Below are 17,604 nucleotides of genomic sequence, written 5' to 3'. Positions count from 1 at the left end.
TCTGAAATGTTCTTAACACACATACACACACAAAAAAGTGAGGTGATAGACATGTAAATTTGCTCTTGATTTTACCACTTCACAGTGTATGCATATGTCAAACATCACACTATATACCAGAAATATATATAATTTATGTCAATATACTTTAATAAACCTAAGGGGAAAGAACAAAATGAAATAATAAAATAAAAATAATGGGCCCTATGCAAAGTAATACACTTTAGTCAGGTTTACTTGAGTAACCTGCTGCTTTACCCCTGTGAGCTTCTTGGAGGACTTCTTCCCCATGTTTTACTTTGATTTTTGTGTGGTTGATTGGTTTGAGTTTTTTTACTCTTAGTCAAGACTGTTTTTAAAGTAAATAAATACATAAATATTATGGATATTAAAAAAGCTTAGTTGATGGGAGCTGGGATTGTGGCTCAGTGGTAGAGCACTTGCCTAGCGTGTGTGAGGCACTGGGTTCGATTCTCAGCACCATATATAAATAAATTAAGTAAAGATCCACTGACAACTAAAAAATATTTTTTAAAAAAGCTCAGTTGATCAAAGACTTTTAAAAATTGGACAAACTAAACACATGCTCAGTAGCCTTTAATATCCATGTAGGATATGTGGTTAATTCTAGTCTCCTTGAGTTCACCAAATTATACGTTTTAAATAGTTGACTCTATTGACTCAGCTAACTAAGTTTAGATTGCAAAGTTTCAGTTAAGATAAATAAGTTGACCTCAGGAAAATAACCAGGAGTAGCTTGACACAAAAGTGCTACTATGAAAAAGCCATCTCATTTGGCTTTCTTACAAGGCAATTCATTGTGGCAATAGGTCCCACCACATCAATGATGAGTACAGATTTAGACCAGATCTATATGCCCAAGGCAACTGGAGGCTAGAACTGAAAGCTCAGGATGGGCTATAGTAGAGAATCACAGCACAGGGAATTTTAGCACTAGAGTCAAAAAAGGATATCAGGGTAAAAACCGTTTTCCAAATTTCCATATTCTCTTTTGACTCTATTAGAGGCGTGTATTCATTATGGATTTGTTTGAGCCATCCCAGGCAGGGAGGTTGCTTTTCTGAGAACTCCCGGGTGAAATTCCTGGGTTCAAGAATGCCCAAATTATGCATTCACCCTGCCTTAGTTCATAGTCCTAGGTTCAAATACAGCCCAGTCACCTGGAGGTAGGCATAACCTGCTAAGCCTCAAACAACGGTTTCCCCTGTTTTCATCCCATTTCCTGAAGAAGCTTTTCACTGAATCCCATTGGGTTTCCCACTCATTTAAATAAAGCCCACAGACTCCATTTTGGGGAATTAGACCCAGTCTCCATCCGAACTGGTCCCCATTGGATCCACTTTTCACTTATTTTTCTTTAAGTATTTTTATTAGTTGTTGAGGGACCTTTATTTATTTATTTTCATGTGGTGCCGAGACTTGAACCCAGTGCTTCCCACATGCCCAGGCAAGCACTCTATCACTGATCCACAACCCCAGACCCCAATTTTCACTTATTTTCGTGTCTTATTTCTCAAATTTCTCATACCTTAATGTTTATAATCTGACTCACCACCCTAGCTCAGGGAAACTGAGTAAACCTCAAACCAGTCATAGCATGACTCTCTTTAGGAAAGTTCTGTGTAAATAGCTGAGTCATATCCAATTGTCTTAATGTAATTTTTAAACTGAACCATAAATCTATTTTCACTGCAAAACAGAAACAGCTAATTGTATGTATTCGGCATCCCCTGCTTTGGGGTTTTCTGAGGTTTCTAGAGGTTTTAGTAAGTCTTTTCAATTGATGATAATCAGTGAATCAGCCAACTGACCAATGCAATTAATTTGTTTATTCAGAAAGTTTAGTAAGTACCTCTCATGGTCCAAGAAGTGGACACTGAAGATGTAAGAATGAGTTAGGCAGTTCAAGCTAAAGTCTAGCAGGGAAAATGACATTGAGTATCTGCTTTGAACTATGGCAAGCTGAAACAGTAGGTGTAATTAGTTGGGGATGCAAAATCAAACACCAAGATGTTCTATCCTCAAGATGTTTTCCATGACATAAAATCAACAAAAGTGAAAGATTATAAACTTTGGAATGAAAATTTTGACTTTGAAGGTTGTCAAAGGGATCACACACACAAGGTTTGAACTTCAGTATCATCTCAGTAATGTGATGGTGGTTTTCCTTGTCAGTGAGGGAATTTGTCTGAAAAAATCCTAATTAATGAGTCTTCCTCTGGAATCTGGGTTGAGATGCTAAGAGGGCTCTCCATGCTGGCACAAAGCAATTTGTACACATTTGAGAAATGATTCTGTAAAGAAAAGCTTCAAGAACATCATTACATTTGGAGTGCACCTGCTGGGGAGGCAATTTGGGGACATTATTAGATGATACCTCGGCAGCCGATAAGATTGGAATGTGTAATTATTGTATTTATATTCTTACACTCTGCCGAGGTTCTGCATTGTAAAATGCTGTCACTTTCCATATGTTTTTTTTTTTTTTTTTTTTTTTTTTTTGCCCGGCTATTTAGGCTGAGGTTCATTTGTTTATTCTGGTGTCATAATAACTTTAGGAAGGCGATGGTGAAGCACAGGGTCAAGATGCCCCCCAGAGGATAAACAGAAGATGCACCCATACCACTGCAAAACTCTTACAAAAAAGATAAAAGATTACTTTTTTATCCTCACAGTTTGGGATAAAGCAGGTTTGTTTGTTTGTTTTCCCACAATAAATAATTAGAAATGTTATACCATAAATTCAAGCATGAAAGGATATACCCAATTATTTTTTTGTCTTAAAATGAGTGTGCTTAAAGCAGGAGCAATTTCTGACCTGATTAGGAGAGCCACCCCCAAGCATTCCTGGAGCTTGTGCCACACTCCCACCCTGGGAGTCATTCAAAGGCCTTCCATTTTATGACTACAGGAAGAACTTGCACATTTGAGGACAGCCCTCTACCTTCAGTCCACAGCAGCAACATCTGAGACTGCCAATTCTATGCCCCCTTAATCTGAGGTCAGCAGCTCTCTGCTTCTATGCTTTGCTTGGGGCACAGGAGTCTTTGTGAGTGCCTGGGAATCCTGCAGCTGGGTCAGCTTCCCTGATGCTCTGTGGGACCCTTTTCCCTGAGGTCTGGTTACCTCCACAAGTGGAGCTGAGGGCAGTGATCCCTGGTGCTCTCAGATCCATCTTCCTTTCCTCCCTCCCCTGACCCTTGACTAGCATATTCCCCCTCAAAGAGCTCAGGCTTCCAGGGGAGGAAAAGCCAGAGAGACAAATGGTTCATTTTTTTCTTCCAAACATCAATAATTCTCCTCTATGGTAAGTGAGCAGAAGAGCCCAGCTACTTGGAAGGAGAGGGGGAAAACAACAACAACAACAACAACAACAACACAATCAATATCTCAATATATCATTCTGCTACAATGAAACAACCTCATTCAACTTCAGGAGAACTAGAAATAGATAAGCTTCAGTTCCAGATTGGGGAAATCTCTCTCAGACTTCTTTCCTTTAGTCAGTGCAAAGTAGGAAGCATGAGAGCAGAACCTGTCATCTTGTGAGACTAGAGATGGAATTAACAAAAAGGCTAACTCTCTTCCCTCATTCACACAGGAAAGTGTAGAAGTCAATGCAAACCAGAGCAGGCCTGGAGCTTCCTATTTCATGGCAAGGCAAAGTGTTCACGTTTGTTAAGATCACTATGCACACCAGTGATGAGGTGACACAAAGTACAGGTCTACTTTGCCTCTGGAGTGGTATCCTGACTTGATTACTGGTAGCAGGGTGCTAGGGAATAGCCATTCATGGTGTCACACTAGAGATTAAAACCTTTGAGAAGGATGTGATAGAATAAGAACCAACACCTCTAAACTCAGATTAGGAGGTACGCTTCTCAGGTACAGCACAGGAAAAAAAATTAATGCCCACTTTAATGGGAAAATTGTGGATATGTGACCTAGGATCCCATTTAGAGTAATGCCCATTCACTTCTGAAAGTTATTTTGGGGTAGAAACATAAAATAATACAAAAAAATAAGATAATTAAAAACTGCCTGAAACAAGATGAGAGGGTTGATCATTATCCAGTCTATCCACCACCCATTCAGCAACAGCCTCCAGGGAAATTTTGTCTTGGCTGATATGGAAGCCTCATGGCCAAGGTTCTATCTTTAAAATAGAGGTATAAATAACGTGCCATAAAGACATTTGAGCAATCTTCCTAGACAAATTATCACAGTGGTTGGCCCTCTTAGTTGGGGCTGAGTTGATACTGGCTGAATGAATGGATAATTGTGTGAATGAATAAGTAAATGGGTGACTGCAAAGGCCATTTGAATGAAAGGAGCTCCAGAGATTCTTTTCACCAAGAGCAGAGCACCGTGACTCAAGGATGGAAATGAAAACAGGGCGAGAAAACTCAGCATCCTGCGTGCATGTAAGGAACTGGACAGGGTTCAGTTGGTAAAACTGGGAAACTTCTGATGGATTTTTAGCAGTAAGATAACTTGGTGTGTGCTTTTAAGTCTGATTTCTGCATTTAGAATAAAATAAAGTATATAAACAGAGATATGAAAAATTGTGATCTATACATGTAATAAGAATTGTAATGCATTCCACTGTTGTTTTGTATTTAAAAAATAATAAAATCAATTAAAAAATTGTAATGCAAAAAAAGTACATGTATAAAGACATGAATTGGCATGAACATACTTTATATACAAAGATATGAAAAATTGTGCTCTATATGTGTAATAAGAATTATAATTCATTCCAATGTCCTGTATTTAAAAAAATAAAATCAATTTTAAAAAAAAGAATAGAATAAAGTGGCATATAAAAGACAAGTAGGATGCTAGAACAATAGTGCAGGAGAAAGATGATGGTGGCGTGGGCAAGAGTAGGGCTAGTAAGGGAAATGACAGGTTGATGGATCCAAGATGTTTGAATGCTAAGTTTTGTTGTTTTAAGTTCAAGATACATGTGGGGCATTTCTAAAGGGAGATATGTCAAGAAGGCAGTTGGATATAAGTCCTGAGCCCAAAAGAAATATCTAACTAGAGATAAAAAGCTTGGAATCATCAGCATAGATGTGGTACTTAAATCACAGAAATAATTAGATCAGCAAAGAAGAGAGCATGACCTTGAAGAGGGTCCAGGACCTGGCCCTGGGGAACTCCAAGATGAAAGAGTCAGCTAGAGCCCAGAGACTTGGAAAGCAGAAAATCAGGTGAGGATGGTATTGACCCAAAGTGGGAAAATGTTACAAAGAAGGAACAAATAGCTAGGCAGAGGTCCAGTAAGAAAAAAGGTAGAGAATGTTCCACGGGATTCATCAAGAGTAAGTTATTTTGACTATGACAAGCAATTCTAACAGAAACCAGATTGGAACAGTAATGACCGTGGGAAAATAGAGATTACATTGTAGACAGCTTTTTCAATAAAAGTATATTTGCACCTTCATTTTTTCCATAAATTCTATTTGATTCTATGAAACATACAAAAAAACATTTTACATGTGCCACAAAATTAACAAATTGAGAGAATTTCAGCCATTGAAAAGAATAAAATAGATACAGATGTATTTTGGCATGTAGATAAACAAGGTATATAGTTAAATGTGAAAGAAGTTGAGAAATAAAAATAAAACAAAGAAAATTGACAATTAATATATATGTTGAAAAAGAGCATTGAAAACCAACATTATATATTCTTAGGAAAAAATACGTAATAAGAAGTTATGAAGGAATACATAGCAAATTGATAATAGCAATTAACTATAAGCATGGGATTATGAAGTGTTTTCATTTCCTGCATTGTGTTTGTATACAAATTTTACACAGGTATAAATTATTTTCACAATTAAGAAAAATAAGTTGATTTTATTTTTTAATGAGTACAACCATACAAAACATTGTACCAAAAAGAAGTGCTCTTAAGTCAATCATGACAGGAGCTCACATTTAATTGGTCAAAGCGTGGCCTAAAAGTCTTAAGCATTCAAATAGCTCTGCAGAGGGAAAGACCCTCCATCTTTGCCAGAGAATTAGGGCTTATTATAAAACATCCAGTAAGGAAAATCTTTCAAAATTCAATCATAAAGTCCTCTCTTCCCACTAAAGAAATATTCTTTGGTACAAAGTATACTATGACTTTGAGAAGAACCACAGATGGAAGGTTATCTTCAAATCGAAGTTTAAAGTATCTTCCTTCTAAATTTGCTTTTATGGTGATCATTTGATTAATTTGCTTTCTTAGTTCTAATAAGTTACTAATAAGCAATCAGGGGAATTCAATGTTTTCAAAGTAGGGTCAGACAACTTGGGGTAGTTCTACAATAACTAGTAAATTAAAGATCTGAGGCCATGGTATGCCGAAGTCAATATTAGACATGTTTATACATCCAGTGTGTGTATCTAGCTAACCGAACAATGCAGCACAGGAAAATTTTCTTTCCTAACCTCCAGGGCCACAGCTGGCTTCCAAGGAGGAAATTTCATTATTTGGTGGTTTGTGTTAAACTACAGATTCTGCTTTGCTTGTAAACTTGTCATTCTGTGTCTGGGTTCTATATTTGTGACTGAAATACAAGGGCAGTGAATCTATACACTGAGAACCCAGAATGGAAAGAGGCTTCCTTTTGTCTGTTCTGACTCCCAATCCAATCAGTGCCGGGACCTGTGAGCTGAGGTGAGGGAACACAAAATGAAGAGAAAGATGATCTATTAGCTCAGTGCCCCTTGCAGTCGTATGTTTTCAGCCAGGTCACCCTTTGATTCATATCTATTCCTGGACACAAATTTTTTTCTGTTCCAGAACACTTTGTCTCTTTTACCTTTGCAATTCAAAATAGAAGGGGCTATTTCTTTGTTTTATCAATTTACAAAATGTCTCTAATTTGCTGCTTTCATTTCCACCTTTCTTTTGCCTGCCAAACAGCTGTGCACTTCACATTTTTCTATAATTTGAACATCTATTCTAGCATTTTTATTTTTTTCCTAGTCCTCTTGAAAACAAACAACAAAATCTCTTATGAGTCATTCATTCAATTGTTCACATACAAAGCTATTATGACTCAGTCTGGGAGAAATATGAAATATGATTTGATTAATAATTAGAGTCAACTTAGAGCCCAAAAGGTTCAACCATCTAATTCTACAAATGAGGAAAAAATGAAGGAAGTCTAGTAATATATGGCAACTTAGTAGGGTATACTAACAGTGGCTCAAACCCAGGACTTCAACCTGAGGATGCATTTGAGAGTTTATTTATATGCATATGTCAGTAATAACAGGGCCAAAGGGAGCATCACATTGCTTTTACATTATAATCTTTTAGGACTATTTGTCTTCCCCCAATATAAATGTTCTGAAGAGTAGGGAGTATGGTATGTTCCTTTTACTCTTAGCAGCACATCTTGCACATAGCAGGGCTGAATAAATACTTGCCACCCTCATTGTGTCTTCCACCTTTGTACTTGACCTTATGTTAACAAGATGGCTGCTGAGGAATTAGTATCACTTACAATGTCATACAGAGAAGAACTGATTCTAGATCAAGTGTGTTCCTCTGGACCAATTACTGTTAAAAGATGTGGAGTCATCATGTCTGATTTTATGAAGTCACCAACAACATCTATGTAACACTATATACATTAACCTGGAAGTTTGTTTATATGACAGACACGTAAATAAAAAACCTGAAATATTTTGTGAAACAAAGCTTTTTCTTCTGTTGTCAATTTCTTCCTTAATATTGTCAGATTGCTTTTAGAATTTTGTAAAAAAAAAAAAAAAAATTCCCCTAGGGAGGATAGGAAGGGCAGCAGAATAGACAATATGATTGATGTATGTACATTCCATGTATGTATTATATGTCAAAATTCATTCTGCTGTCATGTATGACTAAAAAATAAATAAATAAAAAATTTTTTAAAAATCAGATGAACATTAATACTCACATACATAGACCAGTTTAAACAAAAGACTTTGACCTCTAAGAGCAGCTGGAGACAGGCTCTCCATTGAGAACTGACAACAAGTTTACTTTTCTAATATATAGTAAGAATAAACTTAAGGTTGCTGAGATAAGTGGGGACACATACTATTTGTGGAAAATGGAAAAAAATAGCACAGTTAGGGAAAGGTCTTGGTCATCCTTCTGAATTTTTTCTTTCTTTTTTTTTTTTTTTTAGTTGTAGATGGACACAATATATTTATTTTATTTGTTTATTTTTATGTGGTGCTGAGGATCAAATCCAGGGCCTCACATGTGCAACACAAGTGCTCTTTCACTGATTCACAACCCCAGCCCTCCTTCTGACCTTTCTATAGGCTCTTTAGAAGCCAGCTTCCAAAGGAGAGGGTGACACCCTGGAAGATGCCAGAGTAACTCATTCTCAGTGTGCTGTGATATAATGAGAAGAGCAGGAACCTCAAAACCCCTGGAGCAGGTCAAATCAGCCATCCACACCTGCTGGGACACATTCACGGAAGGTGAACAAGCAGAGGAAAAGTGACTAAAACAATGAAACTTTACAGTATTGGCAATATGGATTTTCAGTGTGGGAGGTTATAATGTTCATTTATTTTATAAAGCTTTCTTATAGGTTGTGGCCAGGAAACTTGTTAATGAGAATATGATGCCCACCACCCAGTAAATACAGCATAAGAGAAATTTTCTGGGGTTTAATGGATGGAACTTACCCAACGTGAGCATTCCCAAAAGACACATGCCATGGGGTTCAGAACAGCTCCATCCATTTGCCATTCTCCTTAGTGTCCTTCGGCAGGTGCAGGGTACATAGTATGAAATCTAATGGATGAGTTTATTCTGTAATAAACAAATATTTTCATTTTGTCATCTAAAGGTAAGAAAATTTTATATTGTATATAAAGAGTAATATATAATAAACATCAAAATACATAATCATTATAAGTGGCAAGTAAACTTTTTTAAACATTCCATTGGCCTGATAATCAAAGAAGTACAAACTAAAACAATACAGAGTATTTTTCATTTACTACATTAGAAACATATATAACAATATTAAGTGTCACAGAAAGAGATATGAAACTAAAACAAATGTTCCGGTGCTAGTGGCCATGTAAATTAAAACCATCTTTTTTGGAGAGAGATTTGGTATAAAAACAAAATGATCAGCAAACTCATTGCAGAAATCTAATTCAAGATAATTCAAAGTGCAAAAATATTTGTATATCCAAAGAAGTTTGTTGATATTAGCCTAAACATAAAGGAACCATTAAACTAAATTTAAAAATACAACATCAAAAACTACTGTGCCACTCTTGTAAACTATAGTTATGAAGGCTATGCTGAATAAGACAAAATATAATTTAACACTTTAGTTTTCAGATGTAGAAAACTATCCTTATTTTGTCCATAATTTAGTTATCCCACTGAGCCTCATTGGTTAAAAATAACTTTTTCGATTCTGTGCAGTTTGAAAATCGGTCCAATTCAATAATTTAATAATAATAACAATCCCTGCAGACTGCAGTTAGGTACTTGCATATCCTCTTGGCAGTCTGCCTCCCTTTGTAAGGAGATATCCAGGCACATGGCAGCCTAGGGTAGAGCTGAAGTTGCCTAGGCTCAGCCAGAGTTTAATTAGCCTAACTTAGCACTAATGGTTGGCATCCCTGATCTCTGGAGTGAGCCACTAGACATTCAAGACGAGTTTTGCAGCTCTTACAATAGATGGTCTTGTCCCTCCTATTTGGACACATTAGGACTCTGTGAGTAACTCCTCCCTATCTTTCAAGCTTCCACAGCAGAACTCTGAGACGGAGCCGGAGCCAGGTCCCCATCCAGTGCACTGGCCCAGCATCCATCCCTGCCTCTGCCTTAAGTAGGACTGCAGCAAAATAAACGGGGGGGGGGGGGGGGGGGGGTGACCAACAACTTGTGTACATTGATACAGCAGGAGTGGGAGCCATTTATTGTAGGACAACAGAGGTATTTATACATTCCACACAGCTCATCTTAATTAGCATAAACTAGATACATCAGTCAACCAATAAGAAATCTCCACACTTAATGGCTCGCTGGCGTTACTTCACAAACCACTCCCTCTGGCATTTTGCCTGGCGCCATCCAGACTTGTTTACAGACTCTAACACAAGCCCACTGGCTGGTTTTAGCATCTGTACTGCATAGGAAGTACTCAAAAAAAAAAAAAAATGAATCTCAGCACCCTGTTCTGTGCCTGACCACTTTGCACTACTATTTTTTTCTGGCTGTGGCTAAAGAGTACGTAATAATCTTTCTGCTCAGAACTGTCCCCAATGGTTTCCTCATGCTTCTGAGTTAAAACTAGAAAAAGAGAACTTAGAACTCATCTCTTACTGCTTTGTTCTCCCCTCTCTCCCTTTCTCTTTCACTCCTCCTCAACCTTCCTTCAGTCCCACAAGCCTCTAGGCCCAGATGGTGGAGCTCTTCCTTTATTTCCCTTAAGACATAGTATCTCCCCTACACAATCAGAGAACACCAGAGGCTAAATCAGATTCAACTGTTAATATGCGAGGGTTAAGAAGAGGTTAGAGAACTGAGTAAATCTTCTCTCAAGCCTCACTTGAAATTCTTGGCTTAATCCTATTTTGAATGTCAAAATAAATATGACTTTGTCTTTCAGTTAGAATCCTTTAACAATTAATTAATATAGAGAACCCAACTCAAATGTGCTTCAACAGAGATGAGCCCAGAGGTTTCCAAGTTAGTTAAATTAGTGTCTCATCAATATGATTTTAGGTTCCTTTCATAACTTGGTTCTCCCATGCACTAGTGCAGAGAAGCAAAAGAACCATCTCTTTCTTTCTTTTCTCAAGAGCAAAGAGAAATCTTCCACCCTATCTTCCATTCTATTGAGCAGACCAAACATTGACCCTTATATCACAGATAAGATCATTCTCCCCTGAATTTTCCTCCAAGAGGAAAATACCTGGAAGAAATCAGAATACTGTTAGCAAAGAAGACCAGTGAAACAGGTATAGAGTAGGGAGTTGACAAGTATCTGGCTTTCAGGTTTGGGGCTTGGTTTTATTCTGTAACAACCTCACATTTTCATGTGCCTGAAAAAGTTAATACAAAAGTTGGATCACCACTAAATGAAAAATGGACATTACACATTTTTAAATTATAATCCTTGCTATACGTTCAAAATAGAATACTGAATGACAAGTCAGTTGAAAAATGTGCATTGACTATAACTAAAATCATGTTTAAAATGCACTTTAATACAAATAATAATAATGATGATGATAACAATAGTAATTGTGATGAGTCTTGAGATTGTTGGCAATTTTCCAAGTTTTTTATAATATGAATAAGTTTCTTATGTAATTTTTAATTACAAAAATTCCAAGCTCCATTCTATTTTAAAGTTCTTTTAAATTTCTCATAATCATTACCCTCCAACATTCTTTATTTTAACATCCTATTAAAGGAAATAACCTGTTCACCTTACATATAAGCACAAATATTATCTGTGAACAAGATAATTAAATAAAATATCCCTCTGTCATAAGTGCATGCTTGCTCTATCAAAATGCCTTTAAATGCTCTCCCTCATTAAATCTGAAGAGGATATTTCCCCTATTTTTCCCCTAGCCACTGTAAAATTCTAATGGGCTTTGTAATTGTTTCCTATTTTTCAAGGCACTTTCTAATTTGTACATTAGTGACTCGGAAACACTTAAGTTACTATTTTTGAGATAACACTCACCCTTAAATCACCTTTAAAGGGACTTCTTAATTCTACTCTCTTTATATCTTCTAATTTCTCCAAGCCTAAGAGTGAGCCTGGCCTCCAGAGTAGTTAATATTTTGTTTGAAATATGCAGAGGTTTCTACCATTATGCCAACTGCCATTTGGGCAGAAGTTGATTCTGAATACATGTTTGCCTGTCCTGCACCCATCTATCTCCCTACCACCCAACCTGTTGCTTGCTGTTATCCTTGTCCCAATCTTCTATCCCCGCTCTATAACTTATTGCCATAGAAAATAGTGAACCAAGCAATGACTAATACACATTCCATCTTGTTTAAGTCCATTTGGTCTCTTTAACAACATTCCATAGATCAGGTAGCTTTAAAACAACAGATATTTATGTCTCACAGTTCTAGAGAATGGGAAATCCAAGATCAAGGTGTCAGTGGCTTTGGTGCCTGGTTCATGAGCAAAGACTTCTAGAGGCATCTTCACATGGTAGAAAACAGAAGGCAGCTCTCTGGATCCTCAAATCCCAATCCTGATATGCAACCCTCATAATATCTCCAAAGCTTCTCTCCTGATACCATCACGCAGGTGACTAGTTTCAACATATAGATTTTGGAGAAACACAAACATTCAAGCCATACCAGTTCTTCTCTTCCTCTCTACAATTCTAGGATAGAAGAGGTTTGAAGAGGTAGAAGCAAAATCTTTCTAACATAGCTTTGCTAATTTCTTCATTAAAAGACATCTTCATCATAAACTGAAACATCTTTTCAATGCTGGTTTTTCTTTTCAATTAACCTTGTAGCCTAAGGCTGATTTTTTGAAATAGCTTTTTTGATTTACTTCTTCCTCACCAGACTATGTTATTTGCAAAACTATATATTTATTGCTTCCCATTTCTCTTGCCCTGCTGCCTTTTTCTTTCTTTTTCTTCACTTAGAAATTACCACTATGAGTTTCTCCTCTAAAATCCTTAAATTCTTAATGGGGTGCTATCCATATAAAAGTTGTTTTGGTTTTTAAGTAGTCACAGCTATTACCATTAATACCTCAAAGCAGTAAAAGTATCTTTAAAACTTTTTTTTTACTTCTTAGTCAAAAATTATATATTTCATGTAAACTGTTTTCAAAGAACTAAAAGCCTACTTCCCTAAAAAAGGAATAAAAATATGCACAATTCCTCACAAATATGATCTTTACTAAGAAAATGAGAAAAGAAACATTCTTTTAATCATACCATGTTTGTGTACAGATAAGAAATTATGTTCACCTCTACAGATAAGAAATTTCCCTGTGGTTCATAAATATTGTATGGACATATTAATTTGGTAAATGTTATGTCAGTCAAAACATTGTGAAAAATAATGTTTGTTGCTTTAGAACACCAGAATTAGGAGTGGCCTGTGACCAAGCAAAATCTAAGAAAGAGGTTCCAGGATGAGAGTGCCGATATAACAAAATTAAAAATAAATAGCATTGGTTCTAAGACCAAATAACAACCAGAGCCTGCAAAGTTCTTGGGAACTTCCCTTTGTGGAATGGAATACTGAGGAGAAATAAAACTCCTGCAATGGGTATCAGTTGGACCAAAATTGTTAGATTCTTTGCAAAACTGATTGCATTGATTCTCCTCCATCTCCATTACCCTCTATAGTCCCCATCCCATACTGACTCAGTTCCACACTTTGACTTGCTTTGACCATTAAGATATGATACAAGCAGAAACATAAAAAGCACCTGCCTTATTTGCTACTTTTAAGAATTCTCAATCATCACAATGTAAGAAACTCAGGCCATCTTGAAAATGGTAGGAGACACTCAGCTGAGTCATCTCTAGCACCCCATTGACCTCAAGGCAACTGTCAGGCACAGAAGTGAGGCTATCTCACACTTTCAGCCCAGACTAGCCAACTCAAATTAGAAATTGTGAAAATAATGCTTGTTGCTTTAGACCATCAGAATTAGGGGTAGGCTATGACCAAGCAGAATCTAAGAAAGAAAGAGGTTCCAGGATGAGAGTGCCGATATAACAAAATTAAAAATAAATAGCATTGGTTCTAAGACCAAATAACAACCAGATCCTGCAAAAGCAGCAAAGAAAACGTCAACCAACTCTGAAAAATGGCAAGCAAACAATTAGCAGATGCTAGGGAAGCAACAAGGAACCTGCTCTAGCAGTCTGGAAAAATGACACCCCATGTTAGGAATAAGAAATAACTGACAGAGGTGCCCTGGGGTGCAGAGTTAGCATCTCCCACTGGTGAAGAAGCAGACAGGAGCAGCTGTGGGTTCTTCCCCTACCAGGACCATGAGCTGGTAATCCAGGCATCTCAGTCTGGCAAATTTTAAAAGATGTATGGAAATGCAAGCTAGAGGCTTCTCGGGCTCTGCCAGTTTCCTAGAGTGCTGTGCTGCCTGGAACAAACCATTCTGTGGCCATTTTTGCCTGAGCTGAGGTCACCAGGGCAAGAGCATCTGGAGAAGTGGGAGGAGTGGCCGGGATGTGGACTATGTGGGGACCAGGCAAGCCTAGCAGCATGTGTTCCTGATTCTAGAATATTTAAAATGATGAAAAGTGGCCTTATGTTTGTAAAAATCAGTTAGCCCACTGTTATGGTTTAGATTTGAGATATCCCCAAAAACTCATGTGTGAAACAATACAAGAAGGTTTAGAAGTGAAATGATTGGATCATAAGAGCTTTACCCCAATCAGTGAATTGATTCCTTGATGGGATTAACTGAGTGGTAGCTGAAGGCAGGTAGGATGTGGCTGGAAAAGGTGGGCACTGGGGGCATGCTTTTAGGGTACATATTTTGTACCTGGTGAATGGAAGCACTCTCTGGCTCCTCTCTCTGCTTTCTGATTATCATGTAAACTGCTTCCCTCCACCACACTCTTCCATTATTATGTTCAGCCTCACCTGGAGCCTGAGGAATGAAGCCTGTTGTCCATGAACTGAGACCTCTGAAACCATGAGCCCCAAATAAACTTTTCCTCCTCTGAAATTGTTCATGTCAGGTCTTTTAGTCACAACAGAGGAAAAGCTGGCTAAAACACCCATGTTCAGGGAAAGGAGCCATTTACTTGTTCAATTAAGCTGTTTCAAATCAAAGTTCCCAAGGAAAACACCATTCTTGGCTAACCAGTCACTGAGTTCAATCTAGAGGTCATCTCCATTCTGCCACTCCATGGACCTCTATTTCTGCTCCTCCTATATCTCCTAAAGGCCAAAAAAGAGGAGGAGGTTCAGTCCTAGATCGAGCAACTTGTTGCTAAAACTTCCTGAACTTGATACATTATTTCCCCATGTGACAGAGAAGGAGGAAATAGACACAAGAAATATTAAAAGTACAACAAAGAGAAGACATTAAAGTGGCTGGTAAGAAGTCTAATCATACTATGGCAGCACTGAAAAAGAATGTAAATGTTGATACCCAGGTGCAGTCAGCTGCATTTCTCTGATGACCAGGTTTCTAGTAACAAGGAGGAGGATTCTATTCATTATGCCCATGGTCTGATATCTGATTATATCCCTAAAGAATTAAATAATGACTTATCTAAATATTTAAGGCTTCCAAAACCTTCAGCTTCATTGCCAAACCCTCCATCAAAGAAAGCAAAGTTATCAGATGAGCCAGTAGAAGCAAAAGAAGATTCACTAAGTTAAACACTGAAGATCTGAAGACCCAAAATAAAGCCAGCAAAATATCACAGCCCACAAGGCTCTTTCTCAAATTGACCAGAGTGGAATGAAAAGTACTGATATCTTTTTGGTGCAAAAAAAAATTGAAAAATGGAAAGATTTAAAGGTGAAAATAAAGTCTAATAACAAAGAAAAAAAAGACAATTGACAAAACTATTACCTCTGGCAAACTTGAAAGATAGAATACAATATAATGAAATCATGGGCCTTGGCAAGATGATTTCCAGGTAGAGTGTTGAAAGTGTCAGTTGGCTTATTTTAGCTGATTATGATAAGTTGGGGAAGAGAGAGGTGAGCTAATGGAAGAGCTTTTCTGTTTGCAAGTAGAATTTAGGGGGTACTTAGAGGAGTCAGAACTTGCTCGATTAGATAATAAAATTCTCATTTTCACACTTCTAAGCCAGTAAAAAATACTCAAAGGAAGAAACAGCCTCAGGATAAAGATCAAATCAAGGTAAACTCCAAGCCAACTTAATATTTTGAAAGATTTAAGGCAGTGACTAATAGGCCCTCTCAACTATACCAAGCATTTTCACTAAGATTATTATTCTAGCCAGGTGTGGTGGTGCATACATATAATCCCAGCTCCTCAGGCGGCCAAAGCAGGAAGACCACAAGTTCTAGGCCAACACCAGCAACTTAGAAAGACCTTGCCTCAAAATAAAAAATAAGAAGGTCTTAGATGTAGCTCAGTATTGTAGTGTCCTTGAGTTCAATTCCCATTACCACAATTTGAAAAAGAAAAAACTAAAACAAGATTTTTGTTCTACAGTGGCCTAGCATGGTGGTTAATTTGAATTGTCAACTTAATTGGATTAACAGATACTGATGATTAAGAAGCTTCTGGGGGTGTCAATGAAGGTGTGTCTAGGAATGATTGGGATGTGGGATAGCCAACTGAAGTGGAGACCCTCCCTAAATGTGGTCAGCACCATCCAATAGGATGATGGCTTGGATGAAATAACCTTTGGAAGCACAAAGCAGCAGCAGCAGATGCAAGCTTGATTCTTCTTGGACAGGTTCTTGATTGCTGCTGCTGCTGCTACTGTCTAAGAATGTTGGACTTTCACTTCTACACTCTTTCCAAGCAGACTCTGCCAGTGATTCTCCAGGAAGTTTCCAGAAGCCTTTGGTGTTAGACTAGGGTAGCATCATTGATCCCTCTTGTTCTGGGGCTTCAGCCTCTTGGACTGTGCAGCTACTGGTTCTTCCAGCTCCAGTCTGCAGATGGCCATTGTGGACAATCCAGCTTCTGGTCATGTAAGTCAACCTAATAAATCCCCTTTTTATAATTATACTTCCTGTTGATTCTGTACTTTTAGAGAACCCTAATATACATGGCTCCTGTAAAGAAGAGAGGCCCATCTCAGAAATGTACGTGGAACTTTTATTAAGTGGAATAGATCTGCATCCTATTCCTAGAGAAGCCCACAGAGATTTTTAAGAGAGTTATATTGATGAAATAGTGCCAACTTAGGCTAAAATGGACTGAAACATTTAAAAATTAAAAGGCAGCTCTGGACTTCCAACTTTCTGTGAGATAGAAACCAGCTGGGAAAAGTTACTCAGTTGCAAAGACCAGCCATTTCTTGTGGAAATCAAAGACATCTTAGAAAGTTAAGCTAAGAGCCATGAGGAATAATAGACTGGGTATCCACTCCCAGGAAGTAGAACCTAGCCAGGATTCCAAAGAAAATGCTCCCTGGCAGTGAACTAGATTTCAGAATTGCTGTGGATTACTCAGTTCTATGGAATTCCTAATTGTCAGGAGTGGCTCTGGAGATTCATGCCCTTAAGTCCTGAGAAAGAGATACTGAACAATTGTGCCTGCAATAACTTGGGCTTTACCTCTGCTCAGATAATGAAGTGTGGCTCTAGGAGTAGGTGGGGTTAGGTTACACTCACCTGTTCCTTTGTAATCCTACCCCTTGCCTCATTTGAATGACTTCTCCCCAATAAAACCGGGTTCTCTTTCTTGCCTACCTTGCCTCCTTTGTGGGAGCTGGGTCAGAGGAGCCATCACAGAACCCAAAGAAAAAGGTATGATCTGTCTTTATGTGATTATTTCGTGCCAGCCCAATTCACCTGGAGTGACCCTGACTGGTTTATTGTGTGTCACAATACCTGATGGGTTTTTTTTCTTTTCCTTCTTGAAC

General features: G+C 37.8%; 1 pseudogene across 1 annotated transcript; it reads left to right on the top strand.

Annotated features, from left to right (window-relative positions):
• The first annotated feature begins 5,145 nt into the window (after positions 1 to 5,145).
• Positions 5,146 to 15,498, top strand: LOC308648262 (ribonuclease H2 subunit B-like; annotated as a pseudogene). The gene is made up of 3 exons: positions 5,146 to 5,237; positions 10,958 to 11,013; positions 14,900 to 15,498. The product of its transcript is annotated as a ribonuclease H2 subunit B-like (transcript).
• The last annotated feature ends 2,106 nt before the right edge of the window (positions 15,499 to 17,604 follow it).

This window comes from Spermophilus citellus, assembly GCF_964194105.1.
Source record: "Spermophilus citellus genome assembly, chromosome: 4".
NCBI lineage: Eukaryota > Metazoa > Chordata > Mammalia > Rodentia > Sciuridae > Spermophilus > Spermophilus citellus.
This window is presented reverse-complemented; position numbering and strand designations above follow the sequence as displayed.